Source organism: Hibiscus syriacus, unplaced genomic scaffold (assembly GCF_006381635.1).
Source record: "Hibiscus syriacus cultivar Baekdansim isolate YM2019G1 unplaced genomic scaffold, ASM638163v2 tig00111356_pilon, whole genome shotgun sequence".
In the NCBI taxonomy this organism is placed as follows: Eukaryota; Viridiplantae; Streptophyta; class Magnoliopsida; order Malvales; family Malvaceae; genus Hibiscus; species Hibiscus syriacus.
The window spans coordinates 349,320-369,465 of record NW_024063068.1 but is presented as its reverse complement, the minus strand read 5'-3'; the positions used below and the strand labels follow the sequence as shown (position 1 = coordinate 369,465).

Genomic DNA, 20,146 nt, shown 5'->3' with positions numbered 1-20,146 from the left:
TCCCAATATTGAGGATATTACAATTTTGCTCTCAAGATTTCAGCAAGAAAGTTGTAGCCTTCTTGATTCATGTGTCTCAATTCTTCAAATTGATCGTTAACCTCGAGTGCGGAATGAGTGGCATACCCATTCAAAACGTAACAGTTAATTATAAATAATAACTGATAAGATATATGAATCCAAATAAATTGAAAGACATTCATATTCAAACACCATTACACACTCATCTTCATTCCTAAAGTTTAACAAATAATTTGCGGCAATATGGCGTAAACAATACCTATGATAAATATAGGGAGGCTTCCAAGACGGTCCCATACGCTCTATTGTATATTTGATCCCTGCGCATCACTAAAAAATATATATATCTTAGCAGGACACTCTCACAAAATAAATAATAGAACATATCTTTGTAAGTACTTAAAGAATAATTCTCAAGAGTCTATATCTTCCTTTTCGACTATTACAAATGCGATGATAATTTTTTCCTATTGACGTCCTGTGCCATTGCCAACAACATTATTTGTGTGTATCTGCAGTACAACCAAGTGTCGTCGATCTAAACCATCATCTTACAGTGCTGAAATGCATTAACACACTGTGGAAATGTCTAAATAACATCTGAAATTGGAACGCATCTTGTACGACATGATCGTTTTCGTACGCCAGCACGGTTTTCAGTTTGACGACCGTACCCGATATGTATTTCATCATCAATTTCAACTATGGTCGTAACTCTTTGTATGATTCTTCCCAATGGCCATACACTTTTTGTTGAGCATGATACCTAACAAACCATGCTTTATGGTAGTTAACCATGTAGCTGTACTGAACTGTGATTGTAGCAATACAACTAGAAACTGTAATACGTGGATTTTCTTTGACCAATAGTATGAAGGAATCACAAAGCACGTGAACATATAAGTTTGGATGATCATGAGTGAGCCCACTGGCGGTGTATGTATGAGTTTTTTTTTGTGTTTTATTAGCTTTCATAGGTAGTTCATCCTCTTCAAGATTGATATATGAACCCTCCAATTACATCCCTTGGACTTGTGGACACATTCAACCATATAATTGTCCTCGTCTATTTTTTTTACAGTCGACGTAATCAAGCAATGTATATTATAGTTCTTAATTGTAGCAATAATGAGTTTTTTTGTTCTGAATGTCATTCCAACATAGATCTCACAATCACCATGTTCGTTGTATTGATCAAACTGTAGGAATTACGAAAATTCCAGAGCGTTTAAAGGTTTCATCTCAACTGTTGTGAAGTGGGATGGTGACTGATAATAAGAAACAAGAGGCACAATATATGGAATGTCATCATCATTCACTCTCTCTAGCATGTCAAGGTCTTTTGGTTTTTCATTGAAGGGGTCCACCTCATCATTATATGGGTCGATCTCCCTTAATGGTTCTTTGTCAGAATTATCCCCCTCAAACCAGCATTGTTGACTACGGGAACAATAGAATAACACCTTTATGTCGATCACGAGACCACTCACGAACCATACTATGAAGATCAAAGTTAACAACACCAGAACAAGAATGTCTCCCCAAAGATGTTGGCAAATCTTCGAATGGGTTAAATGTTTCATCTTCTTGCAACCTATTTCCCGCTGAGAAGATTAAGTACCCACACACTACTGTACAGATTATACGTTCTATATACTAGATTCAAGTCAAATTCCAAGCTAGTGATACAAGAACACCTTGGCATTGAAGATGATGATAATCCAACGTTATTTCCCCAAACAATAAAACTCAATAAGTTCATATCATTACGTAAATTAGTTGTCAGACTACGTATATTAGGATTGAAGTCAAAATCAACCTGTCTCAAATTTGGGACAGTGGTAGCATCATTATCATATGAGAAATTTACATACAACTCAAGTGGCTCTTCTAATGAATACTATATGTGACAATCAATCATCATGTCCACATCACCATCATTCTCAACGTTGTATATTGAGTAGGTTAGTGGTTCTAATGACGTCGGTAGTCAATATTTTAACGATTCAAGTTAAGAATATTATCTGCAGGCTACCCAAGTCCCTTCCACATCTCGTACTGTGAAGATAACATTGTCGAAAAACTAACTCGTAAGAAGTTAACTCATACTGTGACAAGATGTGGAAGGGACTTGGGCGGTCTGCAGATAATATTCTTGACTTGACGCGGCAACATCTGATTTGCATGGTGTTTTGATGTGTGAAAAATAGATCTTGTGTTTTGCGTAACGCTAGTGGCTCAAATATTCCTGATTCCCAACAGCTGATATTCCCAACTATTTGCCTATTTAAATTCCACTTGTTCCACCGAACCAAACCATCTCCGCGAAACCGTCTTGAAAAAACTTCTAGTTTTAAAAATGCATCCTCTTTTGGTGGCATCTGGATTTCTTTTACATACTTATCGAAACAGTGTTGTGTATTTCTTTTGCATTTTGTACCAACATTACTAAGAACAAAACACAAGGCATCCTCTTTTGGTGGCATCTAAATTTCTATTTGGGCTTTTCGAGAAACTTCTTCTTCTATGAATTACGTCCAAATGAACGCCATTCTAGAAACACTTTTTAGCGTTTTCCTTTATTCTTAATACCTACTGCACAAAAAAAGAAGACGAAGTTTTCCTATGCGTTTTCTAGTGTGACGGTATTCGTATAGAAGGCAACATCTATTTCTTATTTTCCCTCATGTGCACTAAAATTAAAATGTACACACCGTTTAAGTTATTTACATAAATCATACATCGTTTACAATTTCTCATATGTGTTCACATCAGTTTCAATTGAAATAAAAGTTGCAAAACTACACTTGTTACCTCTAACATTTTCACAAATATTTCGTTTAACATCCTAGATTACTTAACAAAAATTTTATCAACCCATTTTTTGAATTTGGGGTTTTTAAAATAATAACTCCATATTTGGTACAAAATTTTTGATTTATGGATTTTTTTAACATTAATAATGTCATTATATTTTTACAATTAAGACCTTGCGTTTTTCAAAAAGCGAGATGTATCTCGCGTCTTGTGGAACTCAAGTTCATTCTAAACACTTGGATTTTTTCGATTTAAAACATAGAGTACCTCGCGTCCTGGGAAACGTGATGTCCATTGAATCCTTGCTTCGGGACAGGTGTGAGAATTGTTATAAATAAGGGCCCATTTTGGAAGGTTTTCTAAACCGGTATCAAAGCAAAATACCAAAAAATGTTTTTTTAATATTGTCGAATTCCCGAGAGAAGTCTTAACAAAAATTCTACTTCATGTTTCTTCTAACTTCATCGTCGATTTCGTCAACGTGCAGTTGAATTGCAAGAGTTTTCATGAAGTTTTTGATCAAAATTACATTTTCCAGAATATTTCCATGAAAAATTTTAGCATCATGCCATGATATCAACATGAGAAGATAATTCACCAAAGATGCCTTCGTTCTAATAATTCTGAAATTTTATATAAAGAAGGCATGTTTTATTTTTTTAGTGGAAAAATTCATACTTCAATTTACATTTATTGAAGCAAGCATCTGATAGAGGTAACATCAACGTCATATATGTCTATGGCTTTATTCTAATTTGTTCTGGGGGCGAATTGAGGAATGAAGGACTTCGAATCATGAGAGCTCTTGATCTCACGAAAATAAATTTATTTGTTCTTCATCCGGAGATGAATTCGTTTTTACATTTACAGTAGTGGCATTGTCACTACGTTGCCTTTCCAGAACAAATCGAAGAATGCAATTATTATACCAATTATGCGCTTAATTCAACCCTCCAACATTGGTACAAATATTATGACAATCTATGTATGTACTATGAAGCAAGTTAGTTTTGTCAAGTTGTATGTGACTGTCATGTTCAATATTACTAGTGTTTATTTATATAACAATTTACTTTTTAAAAATGTTTATTACTCTAAATATTATGTAATCAAAATATAACGTAGATGTTATGTAATTTTATTAAATACTATTTAATAGAAATAAAATGATTAAATATAATCTTAAAATTAAAATTATTAAATTTAATTCAAAAATCAACACATACATATCTTCTTGGAAAACACGAGGTACCTAAATACTACTCGCAATAAATTTTTCTTGTGACGGCTCAATTTCTCGAGAATCTCACTTTACGCAAAACACGAGATATTAAATATCAATATTAAATTGCGTCCCTTGAAAAGTTCGTCCAAGTAAGACGTTGCTCGCGCCGTGTAGAAAGCGAGGACCTGACATACGTTTCGTGAGACGCGAGTTAATCCTATATGTACACTTTAGGATTATTTTTCTAACAAAATTACTAAAAGGATCATTTTAAAAAAAATTAATAGAAGTTTTAATATAATAACGCAAACTGTATGCCTAAAATCTCCCATCAATGGAAGTGAAGCACCCTAGAAAGCAACATTTCGAATTGAAAATGATATTATCATTATAAAACTCCAAGAAAGAAAATGAATTTTTGTATTGGTCTTAAATCCAAGCAGCTCTTCCTGAACTTAGTTGAGCGTAATGAAAAGTCTAGGAAAAAGCTGCTTTTTCTCTTAATGGAAGGCGCGTGCATTTCACACAACGAGAATTCCCTTTGCTCTCCTCCCATAACTTTTCCGAGGTCCTTTAATTTTCCTTTCAGTCACAATTATATAGTAAAAAAGAAGCTTTAATTTTCATTTTCAGAGGAGAGGAAGAGAAGAGATTCACTCACAAACACCAAAACCTCATGCCCTTTTGATTTGGTTGTTTTCTTCAACCCCAAAACAATGGATTCCACCACCACCGGAACAAAGCTCCAGCTCCATAAGAAGAAAAGCTGGTTCCTCCTCTAACATTCTCCCTCATCCTCTCAACTCTACTCATCATCTCCCTAAACTCAACCTCTCCCACTTCCTCTCTTTTAAGCTACGCCCACACGCGCCGACCCAAGCCCTCACTTCCTCTGTTCGTGGAAACCAAGCTCCATGTTACTCCAACTTCTTCCAACCCGGTTCCCAAACTGGCTTACCTCATCTCCGGCTCGGCCGGCGATGGGGTCAGCTTGATGAGGACGTTGAAGGCTCTGTACCATCCCAGGAACCAGTACGCCGTGCATTTAGATTTGGAAGCTCCGGTCGAGGAGAGATTGGAGGTGGCCGAGTTTGTGGAAAGTGAACCTGTTTTTGGGAAAGTTGGGAATGTTAGGATGGTCACTAGAGCGAATCTCGTGACTTATAGAGGGCCTACCATGGTTACTAATACCCTTCATGCTGCAGCCATTTTGTTCAAGGATGGCGGTCACTGGGATTGGTTTATTAACTTGAGTGCTTCTGATTACCCTTGGTTACTCAAGATGGTATCTCTTTTTTGTTTATATATATATATATTAGATTTTTTTCTGGGTTTGATTTGTTTGGTTTTATTTTTCAATTCAAAATCTGGGAATATTTGATTCGACCTACTTAATGTTGGATATCTCATCTCCTGCTGGTTTTGATTAATATTCTATGTAGTGTATGCATTTTGTTGACTACATTAGTTAAGCCTGTCACTCCAGTTAGAAATAATCATTTATAGGAGATACTTCCTTAGTATTTACTTATAATTAGTTATAACCGATTGAGTGGATTCAATTTCGAACAGATGCCTATGTAGGATGTGTAATCAATAGATTAAGAAAAATTCTGAACATATATGTGTTTTAATTTGTATGTTTATCATTTTTGTGTGACAGATCTGCTTCATACATTATCAGCTATACCGAGAGATGTTAATTTCATCGAACATACCAGCGACATTGGATGGAAGGAGTGGGTGGTTCATCCCTTACGTTTATATTACCATCTGTTTTGATATTTATATATCTTTGTGGATTTAGGAGATGATTTGAAGGTAGCTTTGTATTGCCAGTGTTCATTGCAAGTGTGCATATCTGCTTAAGGGATGTCATTTTGTTTGATTTCAGGAATCAAAGAGCGAAGCCTGTTATAATCGATCCGGGACTTTATAGCCGGAAAAAATCAGATGTATTTTGGGTTTCGGAGAAAAGGAGTGTACCAACTGCATACAGGCTGTTTACAGGTGAGAAAATTTTCATCTTTCTGCTTCTTTGTGTGGTGAATATAAAAATAGTTATTACTATTTGGTAGGGAAATGCATTTTTTTGTCTGTTTATATTTTCTTGAAAATAATGTTTGCACATTATTCGGTCATTTTCATGCAAGAAATGCTGATGCCTGGTGTCAAAGGTCTATCTCTCTGTAATATCTTCACCCTGGTTTATGTGCTATTATGATTCATCACACACCCGAGTTTATAATCTATAGTTTCGTGTAAATCACATCTTGTTTTATAGGAAGCTTGCCTTGCCCTGCTTCTTTTGGCTAAACACTTTTTAAAGGTGGTTGAATGTGATGAACTCAATATATATTAAGTCACGAGGTAGTTTTAGCATCCTCTTTTTCAACAAAATCATTCTTGCTATAATTCTTTAAGCATAACTTAAAACAATTACTGGGGAAGTTTCAGCCAGATGGAAGAGGTTTCATGAATTCCCAAATTGAACATTTCATTTATGTAGGAATTTCCCAGCCTTTTCAGCTAAGTAGAAAGTTGCTTCCCGCTTCGAATGTTTAGAATAGGTTATTTCCAGTAAGGGAACCTTTAAAATGAAGAAAAGGGTCCTACTGCGTATCCGCCGCACTCGACATCCTCATTCTATTTCTTCATCAGCTATGGCACTGTTCTTGATTGATCGATAAGTTTTGTCAAGTTGAAACTTGGAAACTGGTCTTAAGATACACTTTCATGCATCTGATTCTGCTCGAATTCATCAGGTTCTGCTTGGATGATGCTCTCTCGTCCTTTCATCGAGTATTGTTTGTGGGGTTGGGACAACCTCCCTAGGATGGTCCTCATGTACTATGCAAACTTTCTTTCTTCCCCTGAAGGCTACTTCCATACTGTTATCTGCAACGCCAAGGAGTTCCGGAACACCACCGTAAATCACGACCTCCATTTCATATCTTGGGACAACCCGCCAAAACAACACCCGCATTTCCTTTCTTTAAATGACTACCAACAGATGGTCGGCAGCAACGCTCCCTTCGCGAGGAAATTTGGTAAGAACGAGCCAGTTCTCGACAAGATCGATTCTGAGCTTTTGGGGTGCAACGCGGACGGATTTGTCCCTGGTGGATGGTTCAATAAAGAAGGAAATTCGAACATAACTCTAGTCCAAACAAATACCACGGAGCTCAGGCCAGGTCCGGGCGCCGAGAGACTCAAACATCTCGTCAATGGTCTGTTATCATCCAAAGATTTTCATGCCAAGCAGTGCAGTTGAGTGTTGACACAGGTATTTCGAGGCCTTCAAGTAACTAAGGCACGAATACGCTGTCAAATTAATAACTGGAGAACCCCGATGAATCAGGTGATGAACGCTCCGGCGAACCAGAAGGGGATGCAAAATACACCTCTTCCAGATCATATGCTATAGGATTTAATACAGTATATTTTTGTAGCTTATTTACGATCACTTATGTGCTGTTCATATATTTATTGGTTTAGACAAATACTAATGTGCTGTTCATATATTTATTGGTTTAGACAAATAATAATGTGCTTTTCAGTATAGATTGGCATAGTGAACAAGGCCATTGTTTGGTGTTTGACCTTCCTTATGTTGTTGCTGGGCTGGGGTGGAGGCAGGCCTGGGCCTACCTAGGTCATGGCCACCCATGCCTAGAGATCAAGACACATATAATTCTATAATTTTAATTATATTTAATGCTAATTACAATTCTATAATTCTAATTACATTTAATTTTAATTTTTAATTATAATTCTAATATATTTAATTATAATTATAATTCTACTTAATTAAAATTAAATTAATTAAAGTCCTATTTAATTTCAATTTAACAATAATATTACTTCTTTAAAATCTTAAATTAAGAGTTGTCTTCTTATAACTTATATAATATTACGTTCTCTTTCTTATTTATTTATTTATTTATTTTCATTTTGTTCTTTTCAAATTCAAAGAGGTTTTTTTTAAAGCTATAAGGTAATCAAATGTCTTAGTTGAGATTTTGAGTTTTTTATGTTCTTTAGTAGGTTTCTTATTACTTTTTTTTTTTTAAAATTTTTATGCTTTATTTTTATTTTGTTCTTTAATTACTTATGAACTTGTGGTGTTATTAGCTGTTTGTTTAGCATTTTTTAACATTGCCTACAAGATTATAATAAAAGTTAATATCTTATTTTATTCAATTAAAATTATTCAGTATTTTTTACTTCGATCATAGACGAGTTTAGTTCTATAAAAAAGAGAGTTCATCTTAATTAATGAAAATATTTTATTTCAGATTATATATATATATATATATATATATATTGCATAAATTTTAACGATTTTTTTTGGAATATGTAATTATACTCGTAGACACCCGTTTTTGTCCGGGTCTAAAAAATATATTATTATTATTATTATTTTATTATTAACATAAATATTTACATTTTTGTAGGCTAAATTACAAGCCCAACAATTACAACCCGAAGCCCAAATCACTTACACAATCCAGAGCCCAAACTGATCCATCCAACAATTACAACCCGATGGAGCCCCGAAGCCCAAATCACTGACATAATATATTATTATTATTATTATAAAAATTAATATCTTATTTTATTATTAACATAAATATTTACATTTTTGTTTAGAATATGTTTAAATGTTTGTAAATCACTCGACGTTCGAACATTTTCAACAAAATGCTTTTTCTTAGGAAATGAACAATGAGCAAATTTCAATCTTGAAATTCTTTGAATATCATTTTAATTAAATTTTTTTAATAATTGAGGTTGTAAATCTTTGACAAATGACAAGATTGAACCCTCCAAAACAATGACCCCTTGATCTTAATCCAGATGATACACCAAAATATATACACTTCTCTTGCAGGGACCGAGCTAGTTTTCTCTTCACATGAAGAGTCCATCGAAAGTTTTGGCATTCATGTAGGTGTTAGGAGCAAACAAAATGGGGCAACTAGCACATGAGTTTGCAAAAGCTAATTGGTTTCTACTTTTGTTGATGACGTTCAATGATGATCATGATCTTCTCAGATGGAATGGTCAAGTAGGTGAATCTAGTTTAGGTCAGTTGCTTGGGAATTGAACTCTAACGATGAGATTTTTTGACCTTTAACAAACACTGGGGCTATAACAGGTTTTCCTCATCGAGCTTAAGAAATGGAATCCATATACCATAATATATATATATATATATATATATATATATATATATACAATAAAGCTGAGCTATTCCGCTAAAGCAATTTGTTATAGAGGAAACTCGAAAGCCTGAATTTAGGAATAAATTACATTACATTGATCAGGCACTTGGCAATTCAGTTTGCTCCACTATGGTTGTCAAGTCGAAGACTTTGTGACGACATGAATCATTCAGTTAGCCAAACAAAGGCATTTATAAGATATATGTACAATAAAGCTGAATTCAGCTAGCCAACAATGGAAAGCCAAATTTACTAAATAAGGAGTTTCGGTGAATATGGACTAAGGGAGTTGAGGAACACTTGTTATAGTCAACTTCACACGAGAACTCAGAAATCTCATTTTTAGACCGATATTTCTACACTACCTTGACTAAAGGAGTCTACGAGGCTTGAACAAATGAAAGATTTCAGAGAACTGAAACAAAATTGTTCTAAAGAGTCTAGCAGTTGACTATGCTAGTTGTGACATTTTGTCCGCCTCCGATCAAAATGCCAAACCAAGAAAGAGGGACATGCCATGACCTTCACGATGACCGAATCGATGAGATAAACATTAGAATTTAGGTAGTCTACCTCAAAACCAACCCGTCGATCTTGATATTTGTCAAGGATTTGTAACTATCAAAGATTAAAAGAACAGTTGATTCTTTTGATATTCAACGAACTCCTGTTTTATGATTTGTTTCAATTGTGAAACTTAGAAGGGACAATTTTTTTCAAAATTCCTTTTGATATTTTTTCAAAGTTTTGAAAATTCAAGGGAAGAAAAACATTTTTAAACAAGATAAGTTCTCTGGAAGTATCTTGGAATTCAACAAATATCTCTCCGAAGCTCAAGATAGAAGTTGGGGCAAGGGAAACTAAATTTTGGGGCAAGGAAAACAAATTGTCTCAGGTCGAGGTTTGCAAGAGTACACCTTAGTTGAAATGTAGACAAACTGAATCAATGGTAGAGTGAAGAATGCTCTCGCAACCATTGTCCTTCCAGATCGAGAAATCATACATACATACACATACATACATGACACATGAAATTTACATCTTTGCATTCATCATCATGTGCAATAAACACTTTGAGTTTCCCTCTCTTGAGGACAAATTTAATAAAATACAAACTTCATCATGACACCCATAAACATCTAAGATAGATAGTCATAAATGCATCATTTCAATTTTCAGGAAATAAAAGATCGGAAATAACCATATGTCTTCAACCTGAAAGAACAATGCCATCCACAGATTTGACTTCCTGAAGTCAACAATCAGATCTTTTGAAGTCCTCAACATGCATGAATTGATGGATAGACTATAAGCTCTTGAGATTATCTTCTTAAAAAATGTCGTCCCGCTAGAGACAATTTTCTTAAAAACAAACTTTGTTCGTTTGAGACAACTTTCTCTAAAAAAACAAAGTGTCGTCTCACTTGAGACAATTTCTAACAACAAAAGTTTTGTCTCTCTTGAGACAATTTTCTTGAGAAATCTTTGAGTTTGTTTCACTTAAAAAAACTTTGAGTCTGTTGAAACAAAATTTTGTCTCACTTGAGACATTTTCTCTCGGAATACAAATTTAAAAGTTGTTTTACTTGAAACAAAGTTAATCACTTGAGATTTTCAAAGCCAATTCGTCTCGCTTGAGACAATTTCCCTTTAAAGAACACAAATTCTGAAATTGTTTCACTGAAAATAAAATTTATAGTCTTTGAGTCTGTTTCTCTTGAAACACCCACCTTTGAGATCGTTTCTATTGAAACAAATTTTGTCTCCCTTGAGGCAGTTTCTCGGGAAACACAATATTTGAGTCTGTTTTACTTGAAACAAAGCCATCTTTGAGTCATTTCCCTTGAAACGAATTTTATCTCTCTTGAGACAATTTCTCTTAAAACAAAATCATCTTTGAGTCTATTTCTTTAAAAAACAAATTTTGTCTCTCTTGAGATAGTTTTTAATAAAAAACCAACCTTTGAGATTGTTTCCTTTGAAACAAATTTCGTCTCACTTAAGACGTAACCCATCTTTGAGTCTGTTTCTTTGGAAAAAAAATTTGTCTCTCTTGAGACAGTTTCTTCTGAGAAAAATCTTTGAGTCTGTTTATTTGGAATCAAAATTTTCCATCTTTGAGTCTGTTTCCCTTGAAACAAAACAAACATCTTTGAGAACGTTTCCCTTGAAACAAATTTTGTCTCATTTGAGACAGTTTCCCATGAAACACCGATCTTTGAAAACGTTTCCCTTAAAAACAAATTTTGTCTCGCTTGAGACAATTTCCCTTTAAACATCATATTTGAGTCGTTTCCCTTGAAACGAGTTTTGTCTCTTTTAAGACAGTTGCTTTTGAAACACATCATCTTTGAGTTTGTTTTTCTTGAAACAAATCTTTGAGTCTGTTTCTTTTGAAACAAATCTTTGAGTCGATTTCTCTTGAAACCATAATTCCTAAGATGGTCTGCCATCCTCATCATGTAGGAACCGTGTCATCCCCCGATCAGACCTCCTCATCACGTAGGAGTCGTGTCACCTCAGAAAACCAGCCATCCTCATCACGTAGGAATCATGTTATCATTCTTAAAGATGGCCTGTCGTCCTCATCACATACGAACCGTGTCATCCATCGACCAGACCTCCTTATCATGTAGGAGCCGTGTCACCCCTAGATAACCAACTGTCTTCATCGCGTAGGAACCGTGTTATCATCCTTCCTAAAGATGGCCAGAACTCTTCATCACGTATGAGCCGTGTCATCCACTGACCATATCTCCTAATCACGTAGGAGTCGTGTCACCTTTAGACGACTAGACCTCTTCATCGCGTATGAGCAATGTCGTCCCCAACAACAAACATATCAAATTTTAAACCAAAAAAAAAGAGAACCGGACAAAAACTAGTTATCTTTTTCATCTTTGCCCTATTCTTGTTAACACAAGAATTTATAAAGAGGGGCAGCTGTAAACACCCGTTTTTGTCCGGGTATAAAAATATATTATTATTATTATTATTATTATTATTATTTTATTAACATAAATATTTACATTTTTGTAGGCTAAATTACAAGCCCAACAATTACAACCCAAAGCCCAAATCACTGACCCAATCCAGAGGCCAAACTGATCCATCCAACAATTATAACCTGGTGGAGCCCCAAGACCCGAACCGACCCAATTATAGGGTATCTCAGAAGCTACAGCCGTCGCCGCCTTCTTCAACGTTTCAGTTTCCCAAGCCGGCGTGTGAGCTGACCACCAAGCCACCGAGCCATCGTCGATTGTTTCCCACCCGGTGCATTGACCAATTTCTGCGCCAAATCAATCAAGCAGTCACAAAACCCAGATAAAATATGGAAAACAAATCCAAGTTTATCTTCCCTTGGAGATCTCCTTGGTCTATTTATCACAAGTCCATCAAACAACAACAAACCATCATATGCAATAAAAGAAAAAGGCAGAACGGAGATAGAGATATTCGGGGTGAAAAGGAAATCGGGGGGAAAAAGAGAGAGCCTCGGGGGTGGGGAAGAGGGAAAACAACGAAAAAGCAAAGAACATAGAGATAAAAAAAATCGAGAAACATAACAGAGAGAAAAAGGTATAAGGAAACTTACCGAACACCACAATCTTCGGAGAAAAGCCAAAGGGTCACCGATCTCTTTTTTTCTCGAAACGTATACTCTAGATCTAGGGGGTTAGGGTGTATTTTAGCCGAAATATGTTGGAGTTTCGAGTAGGGGTGGAGAGGAAGTTTTTGGTGGCTTTATCTCTCTCTGGCCACCGTAGGCTCCGCCGTGAGCCACCGTGGCTACCACCGACGATGAGGGCCTCTTTCTTCTCCAATGAGGGAATTGAGAGAATTCTCAAACTCCCTCAGCTTTCTGGTTCTATTGAGAAAGAAACAAATGAGGATATGGGAAAAAATAAGCCTTTGATCGGGCTTATAAATCAACAATGAAACGTCGCCGTTTAGGCCAAAGGGTTCCGTATTTTCTAGCTGTTAGGGGATATTATCATTTTAGGTCCTTGGGTTTTTGTAACTTTATTATGAAGCCATTAAATGAAGTTATATTTATTTTATTTCGAGCTTTAATGTTTCAATGCTTTTATTTTAATCATGTTCTTATTTATTTTGTTATTTCTGTTAATATTTGATTTTGGACACAATATTTATAATTATTTCATTTTAGTCATTTATTTAGTGTGTTGTGGATTTTTGTGGATGCTGGAATTTGGAAACAAAATTTGTAAATGTTTTATTTTAGTCACTGTTTGGCATTTAAGATTAATTATTGTTTAGTCCTTCATATTTTCTGTTTATTTTATTTTATTCTGTAAACGTTATTAATGGATTATTTACATTTCTGATGTCTGTATTATTTAATATTTTTGATTTGGGCTCTGGTTTATTTTTGTAATTAATGTTTAGCTCTTTTAGTTTCTGTTAATACCATTTTAGACCCTTAAATTTTTGTTTTTACTATTTTAGCCCTTTAAAATTCTGTATGTGTCATTTTAGTCCTTTAAGTTTTAGTTTTTGCTATTTTGGTCCTTTAAGTTGCTATTCTTCTCATTTTGGTCCTTGTAATTTTAAACATTTTTTTTGACCATTATATTTTGGGTTGCAATATTCGTTTGTATTTATTTCAATCCGTATGTATATATTTGTATGTTATGTATTCATTTGTATCATATGTAATTAAATATGCTTATCTCTATTTATTGTAAATATTTTTATTTCGCATGTTTCCAATCATCATTGTTTTAATATTAGAAACATAATAAATTTAATTGTGAAGGAAATCTACGAAGACTTCTCCCAACTAAAGGGAAGATGTCTTTTAGAGGATTTTCCACACAAATGTTTTTTTATATTTGATATTTTTATTCGTTCTTCGTTTATTTATTCCGATTATTTTTTGCTTTTATTTTGTTTTATTTTATGGTATTTTATCTTTGCAATAATTGCGAAATAACGTTTTTGTAAGGGGAATCTATGGGAAAGTCTCCTAAATACAAAGGAAGTGCTTTCCCGAAGATTGTTCACACTTTTTAAATAAATTCGAATGAATAATTGGATCGTAATATAATATATTTTCGAGTTTGTAATTCCCAATATTTGAACAACATATAATCGTTTAGGTACCAAAATTTGGGCGTTGTAGGGGTGCTCACCCTTCCCCACACGTAATCGACTCCCGAGCCTTAAATTACATTTTATCACCTTCCCCGAAAACCAAATTTTTTAAGTCTAACGGGTCCTGGGGGAAACGTTATGACAATACTAGTTTTAGTTATTGAAATTTTAAATTGAAAGATTATATATGTGAGTTATATTAGATTATTATTTTTATTATATTTATATTGATCCAACCAATAATATTTTTCTAGATTCGCCATTGACATGACCTACGAGATAGCCGGAGCTTGAATTATGTTGGAGGCGATATGTTATTGGAAGTTCAGTTGCAGATGCAGTTTTATTTAAGGTGTTTACTAATTATTTAGTATAATGATAAATTTAGTTTTTGAATTTAATTAAACGGTGGATATTGGACGATGAATGTTTGAAGATTATGAGACGATGTAGAAAGGCAATTTCAAATGGACACAAGGAAGGTGAGAAGAGAAGGTGATTGAAATAGACATGGTGCTGATAAAAGTGAAGGATAAAGTACACAAATGGTTGCTAGACTACATGACATTGTTTTGTTGAGTTCTCTAACTATTGAAAATTATAAAATGATCCGTCCACTATAGGGTTCTATTTTGTAGAGTCACCGACTATTAAACGTTATAAAATGGTCACCTAGCTATTCATATGTTCTAAAATCGTAATTTTACGTTAAAAATGGATGTATGAGCTGGATGTTAATATACAAACTTGGATATTTTAATGATGTGTACTAACATTGTTGTTACTTTTAAGAACTAGCTAGACAACGTAATGTAAACAGAGACTAGATCCACAAAATACAGTTCAAACAGTTCTTGGATAAAATTTTATCATGTCCCAATGATTGTGTTAACATTCAACTCAGACGATCGCCATTTTTTTAACGAGAAAGAACGAGTTTAGAATATATGAATAGTTGAGTGACCATTTTATAACTTTTAATTCTCAACGAACTCAACAAAATAATGTCTTATAGTTAGAGGACTATTTTGTAATTTTCAATAATCGTGAGACTCAACAAAATAATGTCATATAGTTTAGGTATCATTTGTGTACTTTATGCTAAAGTGGATGATGAAGATTTGAACTCTATCATAACACAACCATGGTGGATAGAAGGGACAGTTGATTCTTAAAAATTTTAATTTTTCATATAATTCAAATATTTTTTAATAAAATTCTATTTTTTTATAAATTTATCTCTTAATATAAAATTTTGTATTCCACCTTAAATGCAACTTCAATTCCATATGTTTGACGATAATCTTGATAATCGGAAGACACACAAAAGATTGTATCTTTTATTTTTTGTATTATTTATCTTTCGCCACTTATGTTATAAAATAAATATGACTTTACTGGGCCGACAATAACATTAAAAGTAATGGTGGATTTAAATAACAATGAGATTATAGATCGAAATAAAATTGGTCCCTTTTTGAAAGTGCTTTTTGTTATTACTCGTGAACCGTTACCTTGTGAACCCTCGCTACACGAACCTTTAGATATACGAAACCCATTCCGCGACCGATCATGTGTTGGTGGAAATATCTGTTGTGCGAACCTTCAGATATGCGGAGTGTTTCAGGTGAGCAACCACCAAAGATCATGTGTCGATCAACTACAACCCAGCGAGCAACCACCCATGATCATGTGTCGATCAACTACAACCCAGCGAGCAACCACCCATGATCATGTGTCGATCAACTATGACCCCGCGAACAACCATAAGTGAACACGTGCCGATCAACAACAACTCCGCAAACACATCCTGTGTACAATCTCAGCAACCACGTGATCTCATTTAATGATAAAATTAATCTAAGCCATCACTTCCAAGGATATCCAACCAATACTAATGCCACGATAACTCTCTATCGGCATCACCTACAACCACCTACGGTTGTTGTTCACTCTAGCAGTCAACACTTTTGTTTTTCTTATTTATGATTTAAGACTCATCACACACCCAACACACTGCTGTGGCTCAAGCCCTCAACTTTAAGCTGATGGATGAATACATTGTGATCGCTAGGTCAAGCAATCGAGTTCTGAAAATGCTTTGTTTACTGCGGAAGACGGCATGATATTTAAACCTAAAATAATATCATTATAATGGGCTGCACTTGAAGATGGAACATCTTGTTGAAAGTAAACAAATAATAATGGGGCGGCTTGAAAAATGGTTTTGGGCGGCTAATGTAGTCAAAATTAGGTAACCAAATTGTTGAAAAAAAAGGGATAATTACTAAATTTAATCCCTAAACTTTAGGGTATTTACAAATTAGTCCTTAGGTTTCAACTATAAATATCATAGCTCATTTAGCTTCAAAACCATCCCAAAGCATTCTAGCTTTCTTCCAATACTAGAGAATTTAGAGAGTTTCTTGAGAGTTGTTTTCTCCTTTTTATCAAAAGAGAATTATCATTATTTTCTCCTTGGTAGATCGAGAGAGGTTGTAATTCCTATTTTCTCATAGTGAAATTCTTCTACCGTTGCCCGTGGTTTTTATCCTAAATTTTTAGGGGTTTTCCACGTAAATTTTGTGTCTCTTTTATCTTTATTTTTATTTTCTCAAATTATCAGTTGCGATTTTGCTCTATCCGATAGCCGTCTTCCGCAACAATTGGTATTCGAGCCAGATTAGAGTGTGTAATATCTGCTTATTGTCTTTGTGGTTGCCACTAAAAGGTGGATCCTCCAACATAAGAAAGTAAGAAGTTATTACCCATTCTTTGAAGGTTCCAGAGAACTATTCACGATAGTGAAATAGTGGGAGCTATCCGTAAAAGAAGCTATGGCAACGAAATTTGATATTGAAAAATTCAATGGGAGAAATTTCTCATTGTGGAAATTGAAGATGAAGGCCATCCTGAGGAAAGACGGTTGTCTAGCAGCTATCAGTGAAAGGCCGATGGATTTCATAGATGACAACAAATGGATCGAAATGGACGAGAATGCTATGGCAAACTTTCATCTAGCATTAGCAAATGAAGTATTGTCAAGCATCGAGGAAAAGAAGACAACTAAGGAGATATGGGATCATCTCACCAAACTGTACGAGGCCACATCGCTGCACAATAAAATTTTTCTTAAGAGAAAATTGTACACTCTCCGTATGCCAGAATCTACTTCAGTGTCAGAGCACTTAAATACGTTGAACACTTTATTTTCTCAGCTTACATCCTTAAGCTGTAAAATAGGAGAACAAGAACGTGCTGAACTTTTACTTCAAAGTCTATCAGATTCGTATGATCAACTCATCATCAACTTGACAAACAATAATGTCACCAGTCTAGTCTTCGATGACGTTGCAGCTGTAGTATAATTGATTACGGAATGTGAAAAAATAGCAACAAGTGAACAAAATTCGATTACGAAACCGGGAAAAAAATACATATTTGAACAATTTCCAGATGTTCTATACAAAATTATCATCTGACTATTTATTATATTTCAAGCTCCTTCATTTATGTTAAAAATATGCAGCTATTTAAACTAGACGTTAACCTAATGACTGAGATATGATAGTCGTTTGAGATTTTAGGATCAGATTTTATTACATCACAGTCAACATGTTAACATTCAGCTCAGAATATCGTCTACTTTTTAATGGAAAAGGACGAGTTTGAAACATAATAAATAATCGGGTGATCATTTTGTAACTTTTAATAGTCGAGGGACTCAAACAAAACAACACTCTATAGTCGGAATACTATTTTATAATTTTTAATTGTTAAGAAAGTTAATAAAGTAACTCCCTATAATGGAACAATACTTCTCACTGGAAGCAATTTGTTTCTTGTCGATGAAGCTACCGGTCTCATTGCTCTTGGTAACTTTGAACCTATTTCTGACTCGGTTGCCGGGCACCCATCTAGTTGTTTGGGAGGATCAGCATTTTTTGTATTTAGGGGTGCTGCTCTATTATCTCGGTCTGAAGATGGTGGAGCAGTGGGAACCAGTTGAACCAAAGATTTTCTCAATTTCTTTCTCTTGTTTGGCTTTGCTGCATCACGTTTAGCCTGTCAAGAAACAAGTAAACTCTGCATAAGCTATCCATCACCCAAGCAACAATGGTGCAAGTAATAGGCAATAAATTTCCATATCTAATATATATATATATAAGATCATAAATTGTATGGACTAGCATAAATAAGCGTAGCCAGGGATGATTGATTGCTCCCGATACGATGAATCTGAAAATGTATAAACTGAAAATAGTTCAAAAGAAATTTGATGCGAATCGTGTTATGCCAATAAATCCATATACCACTTGATAATCCCAAAGCTTCAATCCTATGAGAATTAGGAAACCCTAACGAAGCAATGCCTGAATCTGCTTTAGAGCCGCTAATTCTTGGCTCCACAAAACCAACCACGTCAGGCTTATTATCACGGAGAAATTGTTTGGCTATTGTCAGGAATTTGGGATCGCCACATCCCTGTACATTCCATACAAGAAACTTAATCATTAAAAAGTTATGAAAAGAGAGAAGTCTTAGGGATCAGTCCATCATTATGTGCTCTTCATTCCTCGTTTAGTTTCTGAAGCAATTTTAAAAGCCACACCAGAGGTATGTGTCATTTGCTTTGAGAGGGCCTCGGTCTCATTGCAAGAAGAAGCCTTTGGAGGTTTGTCAGGAGGCTTTTGTGGGAACGAAGGATGTCGCACATTTGAGCATGAGCCGACATTGATCTCTATCTTGGGATCGCTGTTCTCTTGAAGAACAACCACTTTGTGCTTTGAGGGGTTCATAGTAGGGGCAGCAACTTTTGTCATATTTTTATCAGTATTAGGTTGAGCAGTGGTTGACGTGCAATGAGGCACAAGCGCGATAGTTTTTGGAACTGGAGGTGGCATGTTTATAGAGACTGGTCTTCAGACCCGAACAGCTGCTTTCGCATTAGGAGCCTTAGGGGGGATCAGAGTTTTTCCTTTACCAGAGTTACCAACTTTCGGAATGGGAGCAGTGATATTCTTTGGTTCTTGGGGGCTTGTCTTGGTGGTCAGAGAATCTTAGCCATGATGGTCATCTTCAAGGGCTTCGTAAATAAGGTTGAAATGAGACCCAGAGGGTAGAGTCTGCTTGGAAGTAGAGCCAAGTTCGGGTGGTCAGATGCTTTTACGGCGCTGTCGTTTCTCCACCAGCACCCAAAATCTGAGTTTTTTGAGATCGGGACGTTATTAACAGGAGATTTTGAAGGAGGAGCGGCAGTGGGTGAAACGATTGATGGGAAAATGTCCTTGACGTGACCATATTTTCCACATTCAAAACAAATTGTAGGCAAGGTTCGTATTTAACGACTTGGAGCCGATCATTGATTAGAATCTTCGACACCAATGGCTTTTCGAGATCCAGAGTGATGACTATTCTAGGAAATCGACCGCGTCGACCACATTTAGTCTGATAATCCATCTTTAGGACAAGACCAATACATTCACCAGTTTTGGTGATGAGGCTACGCTTGTAAAGGGTAGGCGGGAGGCCAGGAAGTCGAACCTAAGTGACAATATTTTTCGAGTGTGATTGCGATGGCAAGAAGTCTTCAGACCAGGGCTCGACGATCAGTTAATGACCAAAAATCATCCACGGTCCATTCGCAAGTGTCGTAAAATAATCAGAATGGGTTCGAAAGGTAATCAGGAAGTAGTCGCTCTCTATGTCCATGACTAGGACTGGTTGAGACGGC

At 35.2% G+C, this 20,146-nt stretch overlaps 1 pseudogene; it reads left to right on the top strand.

Moving 5' to 3' along the window:
* Positions 1–4,499: 4,499 nt before the first annotated feature.
* LOC120159267 lies at positions 4,500–7,560 on the top strand (annotated as a pseudogene).
* The last annotated feature ends 12,586 nt before the right edge of the window (positions 7,561–20,146 follow it).